Raw genomic sequence first — 10,691 nt, forward strand, 5'->3', positions numbered from 1 at the left:
AGCATACTTTGATACTCGGTACTTAGCATAACATAAGTTTGCTCTTGGTGTATGGACGTGTCACTATGCATCAGATGTGATAGTATCAGCGTGATATGATTTAGTGGTTTAAGCTTCTTTTGCAAAAGGCCTGCTGCAGCCTGCCTCCTCCGACCCACCCACCACCCCCCCCCCCCCCCCACACCGGCGCTTCTCTCCGTAAGCAATCAAACTGAGAGCCTTCCCTTTCCCAAGTCGTTTCTGTTCCCTTGTCTAAACGTGCAAGTTTGCGTTAAGGCCCAAGAAAACGTCGAATTAGGGGAGCGAGGTTAGTCATGCCACGACCATGGATCTCAGGACGATAATAAAACAGTCCTATCTTCATAATGTTATGAACAAAAATATGTCGCTGTTTTAAATGGCTCATCTCATTACACTAGTGACAAAGGGAACAGTGATCAAATCAAGTGAAATTCTGCTGAGAGGCATGGAGAGATATGAATTATGAAGGCAGGGAGTTGAAACAATGCGAACAACCTCCAGTGTTAAGACGACAACTACTGATCTCGCAAGCCAAACACGACTGAATAAAACAGAATACGAAAGCCAAGAACCCAGCGGAAATAACAAAGCTGAAAACACATTTTTCCTTGTCTCTGATTAATAATACAGACATAGAAAAATGTTGAAACTTTTATTGTTATTATGACAGCTTTCTTGAATCAACTGACAGCAATGAGCTCTTTGAAGAAAAAAATGTACTCATGTCTTCTGTAGACAGAAAATTTACAGATCAAATACAACTGGTTACTGTTTACCGAGTAAAGCGTGGACATGATATCTGGAGTATCGCATGTAGCCATAAGTTTTTACAAACGACTCATCTCTAAAACTTGGATTAACCTTTCCTCATTTAATGTTCTGGCAAGGATAAGAATGTCGGCAATCTGAATTACACAGCGAAATCCGGAAAACTACAGTAATTTATCTTCAAATGTCTAAAACGGACGGTTTTTTTTCAATTAGTTGATGTGATTTTGTTCCCGTTTATAGCTCAGATTGACTCGGAAGCCCAGGGTCTGCGGCCTACTTATACTTCTTAAAAAACCCCAGTCTCGTCTCCAAACCCCGCGCATTTTGGGGTCAGACGTGACCGAACACTTGTACGACTTCTTGGTGCTAGCTTAATTCAGGAAACCCTATTTAAAAGGCAAATACGCGATTCTTGGTATCCTTTATCAGACCTGAACAAAAACGTATCCATAGCCTATTTTGGATCTCTAAAATAAGTCTCAAATACATGACTTCAGCTAACTAGAAAAAGTTTCCATTTGAGAGAAAAATAGAGAGGGTCAAGGGGTTAAATTCCCGGTTCAAAACCATACTTTTTTAGCGCCGCACAGCTGGTATACTGATGTTTGAGTTTAGCACTATCAACTGTATGCATATATATCTTATTAACCAAACGCGAGAGTCGTAGTGGGAGAATATCGGCCCGAGGTCTTAACAGTACGGACCAAGCGCAAAGAGGTCCGTACATAAGAGACGTGACCAATATTTTCCTAGTACGGTGTGAAGCAAGCTTGATGAAAAGAAGATTTATCACACTTGTGATGTTAAGGGATCATTCGGGACAATGCCCGGTCCGATACTTAGAGAATATTGGATCAATATTGAATATTGGATCGTCAATGGAGTAATCTGATTGGTTGATTCTAGTTATTGGCCCTCTGAGCTAACTCAGTCGTGTGATAATTAACAATAGGGAGTTTAAGAAATCCACGACGGCAACAGCAACAGGAACGTCGCTAAACAAAAGGTTTAATGAGGAAAACAATGGCTTTGCGCATGCGTTATAATTCTTGGTACATTTCTTTACCATCTTCTGCAAAACAGCAAAGTGAAATGACCAAATTCTGCGTTGTCTGGAGAACGTGAACCACGACGGATAATTTTTAAAATTTATATTTCGAATTTTGTACTGTGTTCCATAATCAGTTTCGAGATAGTTTTGACAAAGAGAAACAAACTAAATGATTTAAGAGTGTCGCGAGATTTGCAGGTGAAATATCATTTTATCTTTTAATCGACGTTGTCCCGGGCGTCGCCGTCGTAGCTTCTTAAACTCCCTAATTATTATGAGCGCGCGATGGATATGAGATGGTAAAAAGCCAACGAGGCCCGTAGGGGCGAGTTGGCTATAACCAATCTCATATCCAACAAGCGCGAATGGAATAATTTTTTATTAAATTCTGTACGCTTGTATACTTGAAAATTATAGCTAAATTTTATTGGATTTCAATTTTACAAAACGACCGGAAGTTGATGTGGTAAAAAACAACAGCAAGTAGGAAATGACATGCCATGCGAGCAATTTGTAAACTTAGTTGAATGAAAAATTTGAAAGTGAAGCAAGCGAGTCTAGATCTGCTGAGAGAAAAATACAATCATGTAGAATTCAGGAAACGTCAACCAAATGAAGTAGATACAACCCTGGTCAGAAAGTTTGAGAAGCTAGCGGGGGGGGGGGGGGGGGGGAGGGGAGGGGCAGCGGTCCCGGTTTTGTTTTGCTTGCCTTGCCGGCTTTTCTTCCTTCTGTGATTACTTCTCTTTTTACCCAAAATAACGGGGGGGGGGGGGGGGCCTTCCCTAAATCCGTAAAAATTGTAAAAATACTGCAGAAAACATTGATCGTCATGCGGCACGGACGTTGTGCCAAAATTACTGCCAGTCGAAAAGAACTCTTTCAGCGTTCCCTTGCGTTGACGGCCTTGGCGTTTTGAAATGGATGTGTGGAGCTGATTGCTGGCCTGAATCAGAGTCAGCGACAGAAACTATCCTAGCGTGGTTTTCATCTTTAGAATCTCCGTGGCCACCCTGATGGTTTCTCGTGGCTGGTAAAGAACCGGCCTGACTTCGGTTCAGCTCAAAATACTCAACTCATGGAGGGTTTATTTTGGAAGCACAGAATCGTTGGCTTTAGCTGGCGTTGATTCTCTCTTCCTCGTCGGCTAAAAAAGAGACCGAGGCAAAACTAGGTCGTCCTCTGTAGCTGTGCAGGATTTTTGCTCTCTGCTGGTCCGAGCTCGCCGATGTCGAACAGTTTCTTCATTTGCTCATTGGAAATTGGTTTCTTGTCGACTACGCCGACAATTTTACCTGTATTCCTGAGGTTTATTACAAATGCTCTAGTACTTTATTTGCCTCGTATAAAAGCGGGGTCAGAGATAATGGAAAACGGTTTGTTGTACGGCGGCGAGCGAAGGAAGCGATCAATGGCGACTCTTATGGATTTCATAGATGAACTTTTGTAATACGTGCCATCTTTCTTCCTCGAAGACGTGTAAAAGCACTTCAGACAAACATTCGGCACTTCTTTTGATATTTCTTCTATCGATTTCAAAAATTTGGTGCCCCCAGGACTAGCAAGCCATTCTGTAACATCAAGTAAACATTGCTGTTACGTAATCTTCATGAATGCGTAAAATCTCGACGGTCGTACTTGAAATTTTGAAACTTTTAACGGGGAAAGTAACAACAGATACGTACCGTTAAATAATCTCATTCCGAAGTTTGCGGCTGTTTTTGTTGTTACTGGAACGGCATTGTCCATTACATCTTGTATTTCTTTTGTAGCTAGCTCACCGAATCTGCTTTTTTATCCATTTTTTGCCGAAGAAACTTGGCTTCCCGCGAAAAATTTTATACCGAGCGTCATTTGCCGCACTCGCTTAAAGTCAAATCCAGTATAATGGCTGGTGACCAAAATCCAATAAACTAATCAGAAAGCTAGAATTGCATTATCCGAGGTTTAGAATTTCATAAGAGCAAGTAAAAATAGCAAGTAAAAGTTTAAAACGTTCTTTTACTTCTGAAATTGTGTATTAATACCTGCCAACGACTTAAGAGTCATTTAACAACGATTTCGATTTGACTTGTTTTGTTTTCGAGGTACGTCAGAAATTTGAAGCCGTTCCGCGCGAATAGAGATCGTTCCCGAACGCGTCAGACACACAAAAGAGATAAATAAATATCTTACTAACCTCGTCTTCTCGGTCCGTACTGTAAGTTACGGATCCTCGTTTTTTCCCTTCGATTTATGGCCCAGGCGCTTGGGCCATAAATCGAAGGAGGAAAAACTCGGTCCGTAACTTACAGTACGGACCTCGAACTTGGTTAGTAAGAGGTATTTATTGTTACGGTGCGTGACCTACAAAACCGAACCGTATGTGAAAAACTATCATTCTTTTTAGTTCCGAATTGCGTTTCCAAAAATATTTCTAAGGAATAACAGCTAATTACAGTGTAACGCGCTTTACCATAAAATTAATCACTCAACAAACTTTTTTGCAAGTTAGCTGATCAGGCCGAGAATGCGTCCTTCTCTTGTCATACAAAGGCAGGGTTGCACATGTCAGGAAAGGCATGGTCGGGAAAAAAAACCTTCAAGGTCTGGGAAAAGTCTGGAAATTTTGTTTTGAGTCAGGGAAGCTGTAACACCGTTGATTTAACACCACTGAGGGCCAGAAGAAACATTTTTAGGTCACTGTGATCTCAACGACGTTTTACTTTATTCAACGAAAGAAGACAAATTTGTTAAAAGCTTATCAGTCTTAGCAAGATGAATGGCTGAAAAGGACTGTTGTTAGGGGAGATTGGACGCTACTACTACATCTCGATATATCTGACGTTTTTCTTGTGACTTGGTAACGGAAATTGTACCTTGATAATTCAATCGGCTGGTTTGATGGTCCCTTGCTCTGACGCCTTCAGCGCTCGATTCACTTTCTCTTTATTGCGTACTCCACAAAGCATGTGGGCTACACCCCTGATTTTATCAGGAAAAAGTCAGGCAGGTGTGAATACTGATCTCTATGGCAACAGTGAACAGCTAAACCGGACTGAATTGTTGGGTGTCTCTTTATATGTTGCATTGCTCTAAGGTTCTGAGGATTCCATTTTCAGTATTTATATGGCGGAGCCAAAAAATATACGAGTGTTAATAAAGAAAGATGTTTTAAACGTGACTGCTTCGAAATTCGCATCACATTTCTTCACCGGTGCAGTTAAAAACTCGAAATCCCAAAAACCCGGTTGCGGAAATCTTCGGAGAACAAACCCGAGGGGTGGGGACTGCCATACGAAAAGGACGGGGGTGGTCTCACCTAGTGTGTTCATGACGAAACGCCACTGTTTTTAGCCGTCAAAATATCTTTCAGGGTGCACTCGAAGAAATAATAAAAAAAAACGCTCTTACTTCCGTTTTTAGGTACGAATTCCACCAGTCTCTCGAGTTCAGTCTACTAGCGCGGGCTCCTTTCCTGACCAGCGGCTGGTAATCAAGCCTATTCTGTTTTTAGTGGTATCTTTTAGGGGTCAAATAAAGCTCAAGTCACACCCATATTTGTTTCCTTTAGGGGTTTAATTCAAATTTACCGACGAGTGGCCCCAACCTTTTAAATATTGTAGTTTCGCTCCCCCGGAAACAAACCATCTAGAGTACCAAACATTGGTTTAAATTCTCAAAGCAGGTCAGTTTCATATTTTTCTCTAACCTTTTTGCTGCGTCATTTAAATTAACACTGAATTTGAGAATAACTAATTAAGAAAGGGGAAATCACGTGAAAATGTACGCAATGTTTGCTGAAAGTAGCCCCAAATTGCATCTCAGGGAATTATTTTTCAAAAATGTCTCCAATGGGAGGGGACGATCCCCTCCCATACTCTCCTCGAAGTTTCGAACGATGCACAGTGCGCGCCTTGCCCAGCCCCTCCGCGGCATGTTTTTTATGCAAACCCTAGCCGCCTACTTTTTGGATGGAACCCGCTACTTTAAAAGGAACTGACAACCCTGCGGGACTCATATGTTGATGTTGTCATGTACTTAAACAGGCTTAGTCATTACGGCAGCAAAACATCTTGACACTACATGTACAAGTTTACTTGACCTGTGTAAACAGTGCCAAGCTCGGACAGTTAAAATTCGCATGGGACAATGCAGTATGCACACCTTGAAAATCTTCCCCCAAAATGTGAAAAAATCGAATTGATCCAAATAAATGTGCACGTGATATTCGTACATTGGATCGATTGGTTGACTTTCGCTGAAAAAATGAGGCCAATCGGTGGAGGTCCAAAATTTGCCTTATCCGTTCTCACGCGGAGAGCTTCTTAACAGTTGCGTTCATTATAAAAGCACATAATGAAAGCGAATTGTTAACAAAATATTGGGGACTAAAAGTCAAAACTTTCTCCATTTAAAGGCTTTTAATTGCGCTTGATTTTCTTCCCGGAATTTTCCATTGAAGATGATTACATAAGTCACCAACAAACCCATCACCATGCTGAAACATGTTCAAGGCGGCGTGACTACGAACCAAATCTCGCGCGCTGTGATTGACTAAGAATGACTTCCAAACAAGTTTGTTGGGTGGCTATGGTAAAATGCGTTGTACAATAATTATTTCGTGCAAAATAATTATGATAATGCATTCTAAGGGACTAGAAACAATTTTATTTTTTGTTATCACATATTGGTCGCTTAGCACGTCTTTAAACGCTTGCATATATCAATCTTTGCTGTCGTTTTTGGTGACAAAGTACTGGATATTAAGCCATTCCGAAAAAAACGAGTCTTCGAGCAAAACTTTTTATACGAAGAGGAGTTTGATTTTCATGAAAATGAAAGTGCAGATGAAACGAATTTTCATACATGTTTGAATAGTTTCGCACGAAGACTCGTTTTGACACAGAGGCAAATAGCAACTCGGAAATGGTCTATTGCGTCATAGTCAGTTCTTGGTTCAGAAAGAAAAAAGCAAAACAATGACGGTAGAAAGTCGTTGTATACAAAATCTAGTGACCCCTTTCGTTTAATGCTCTTCGTAACTGGGGAAAGCGTGATTAGCGCAGGCGCTGTTGGCCTCTTTGACACGTTTGATTTACATATAAAGCTCTAATGCAGTGACTCAGGGTGCACGAGTAAATATTTGATTTCTAACAACTTCAGCGATGGAATGGATTCTACTAATGGCGTACGTCGTTTTGGAAGGCTTCATGTTTAGCAAATGTAATTTCCAGGGTTCATGCACAGGAGGAATAAAAGCCTCCCTTTTACATTTCCGGCATCTTTAAACCGTTTTGTCTACACGCTCTTTCGTTTTCGTTTTTTTTCTTTTTTTTATCGTAAGGCCAAAAAAAGTAATTGAAGCTGAAAAACTTACTTAACTCAACTTGTTTTTAGAGATGTGGCAAGCCACGTAACCACAACAACATCTTTCTTTTATTAGCGTGGTTAAAGACAATTAACAGTCTGTCAAGATAATAACTAGCACCCTTTTACATGTACGTAGTGATGAAAAATTAATTGAATCTTCCAACCGCAATGTAGGAGACCACCTTAGTTGTAACAGTCAGTAATAATTAATAAGTGCATGATTAATATGCGGAGCTGGCGTATTTGAATACGCAACAAGTTTAAACTTACTTCAGATTTCGCAACTTAGTTCATGATTCACACCATCATTGAGCCATCCCCCAAAGCTTCTCGCTGGAATGTAACACTACCAAACCGTTTTTACGAAGCTTTTGAAAACTTGTCGTAAAAATGCTGTCTGCATTTTCCGGCCTTGTTTTCGTCTTTTTCGCTTCCCTGCTACCGGATGCACAAGGTAAAGTTTTCTTAATTCACTGTTTGGAAATATTCAACCTTTATTGTTTTTATCATGATTTTTGCCCACGAGTATAGTACTTTTTGAAAGATGGACCAGCAATATTTTTACTGTCGTAGTTTATATAAATGAGTAACGTGAAAACTTCTTTTCACAAGAGCCGCTACATTTTGTCGTTAATGTTTGGACTTCAGTCGAATTCGCCTTGAAAAATTCTTAACTGTAGGCACATGATCGTTAAATTAGTAAAAACTAATGAGCGCTTATCCTGCTTTCAAGATTTCTAAAAGAATTCATAGTATGCCGGTGAAAAGTAACTGTGATAACCAGTATGTGTTTCTGTTACAACCTTTTTGTTTAAAAAAAGCCGCGATCGGAGAAATAAAATACATGTATACGTGGATTTGTTTCTTTGTTTTTTGTTTTTTTTTCAAAAACCACTCTGCATATTGCTCTAGAATTTGAGAACAATGAAAAGTGAATGAATTAGTGCGGGAATCATGTTTTCTCCAAAATAAGTTGAAGTCATAGAACTCTGTTTCGTTTTCCTAAAAAGTTTCTTAAAAAATAAAATCAACGGAATTAGCCCGAACACATTACATGTAATAACGCACATTGAATACCCCGCTGAGAGGAAGTTTTAAACTTAACTTACGCCTGATTTTAAAAGGTGGCTCTGACATGAACATGCAAATTTGTTGAACAACTCGTACTAGAATCACTTTCTCAAAACAAAATCAGAAACTTCCTAACTTATCCTCAGTAAAAGAAGACTTAAACTGAAAATAATTTCGACTTTAAGGCCAAAACATTTATGTTAAGGATTTTTCTGAGCTTTTTCCTTTGTGCATTAACTGATCACACATTTGTTTACACAAACTGTTGCGCTAGACTCAAAAAAGTTAAAAACTTCCAATTCATGACATATATATCCTCAACCAAAGACTTTTACAGTGAAAAATGTAAGGCCAATACATTTATGTTCAAGAAGGATTTCATTCTGAAGCGTTTCCTTTGTATATAAATTGATCACCTACTCTAGCTCCATGTCTCAACTTTTAGTTGTTAATCTGGCCAACATGATTTCGTTTGGAAAAAGATCCAATTTTAATTTCAGACAATAAGTTTGGCTTATTTGATCGTATAGCTGCTTAATTCAGCTGCACTGTATGTCTGTCATCAGTTGCGCCTGTTTTTCTTCGGCAGTCAAGCCGAGGTCGGAAAAACTTCAACGATGGAAGTTTGGTTAAGAACTTGAAAATTTATGAATAATGAATGAAGTTTTCAAAACGATTGGCACAAGCAGATTTAAATGTGTTTAAGAACTGTCGTGCTAGACTCACTTTGTCAAAAAAAAAAAAAAAAAGTTGAAAACTTCATGACTTATCTTTAGTCAAAGAAGACTTAAACTGAAAATCAATTCGCACATTCTGTCTGTTTTTCAAATTTTGTTTCGAGCTTCTCAAAAAAATGCAAAAATGAAGCTATAATTTTTTCGAAGTTTTGACCTCTGAAGTTACATGTTTATGAAGTTCTGAAGAGGTGTGGGGCTTCAGGGATAAAACTGTGATATGAATAAGATAACTTAAATCTTGAAAGTTCTTTCTTTATGAAAACAAAGGATCGAGATTAAAAGTTTTCTTCGGAACATACATCAATTCGGGTTTTTGATAAAATTTTCAAAAGAGAAAATAATCTGTATGTTACGCCGGGAAATATGTTAGTAAGCACTAAACGGGAAGACTATATATTTTTTTAACATTCTTGACAACCTGAAGGAAGGTTCGTGAAGAAGCGAAACTTGAAATGACTGCTGCTTCATAATAAGTAATCACAATTTTCAGGTCTGTTTTAATTGCCGATTCTGCTGTTCAAAAATAAAGCAGGATCTGAGAAATGAAATGTGGAAACGGTAAGTAAACAAGACTGTTTTGTTAACATTTTTTAGGTTCGTCGAGAAGCGAAGCTTGAAATGACTGCTGCTTCTCAATAATCACAATTTGCAGCTTCATTTAATGGCCGATTCTGTTGTCCAAAAATAAATCGTGATTGGAGAAATAAAATGTGGTATTTTTTTCTTAGATATTAACTTGTCATTTGCAAAAATGCTCTGCAAATTAATCTTTCATTTGCGCAAAATGAAATATTAATTAATTAGTACGCGAATGATATTCTAGTTCTTAAATCTAAGTTTTGGTAACCACCAGTTTCTTTTCGTAACATTCTTTTTTCGCTTTGTTATGAATTAAAACTAGGCTGAAATTTGGAGAAAGTTGTTAAAACGTAAACTCAACGGTTTGCGTAGAACTAGACCGACCACGTTACATGTAAATACATCGCTCAGAGGAAGTTTGATAACCGTTAACTCACACCTAATTTAGACAGGCGTCTTTGACGTGAACATGCAAATTTGTTTAAAAAATTTTCGTACTTGTCTCACTATGTCAAAACAAAATTAAAAACTTTAGACTTGTATTCGATCAAAGAAGACTTACACTGACAACCATTTCGCATTTAAAGCCAATACACTTATATTTACGAAGGATTTGTCTGAACTGTTTGTTTTCAGTTTATAAATTGGTCACCCGCTCGAGGTTTCCGTGTCTCCGCTTTGAATTATTAGCCTGGCCAACATTGTTTCGTTCCGAGAAAGGTCCTTCATTAATTTCAGCAAGAAAGTATCTTGATAATCTCTTAATTTCACATAACAACCTTGGCTTATTCGATCGTATGGCTGCTTGATTCAATGGCACCGTACATAGGTCTTGATGGAAGTTTGGTTAAGCACTATGAATAAGAAATAAAGTTTCTAGTTTAGTAAACAAACTTCAAAACATTTCATTTTGAAACATTTTAAAGTAACAGACCGACTCCGAGTTTGATAATAGAAAATATAATCGAAAACCACAATTAATTTTTCATGTTATACAGTAAGTTCACGCAAATTATGCTCGAGTTCAAAGAGAATTTCAGCTGGACACGTTGGGTTAACTCAAACCGTACAAACCAGCACATTCGTCCTGTTTTTCCAATTTTGTTTCT

The sequence above is a fragment of the Orbicella faveolata genome, unplaced genomic scaffold (assembly GCF_042242905.1).
Source record: "Orbicella faveolata isolate gen_17 unplaced genomic scaffold, um_ofav_v1 contig_2, whole genome shotgun sequence".
NCBI lineage: Eukaryota > Metazoa > Cnidaria > Anthozoa > Scleractinia > Merulinidae > Orbicella > Orbicella faveolata.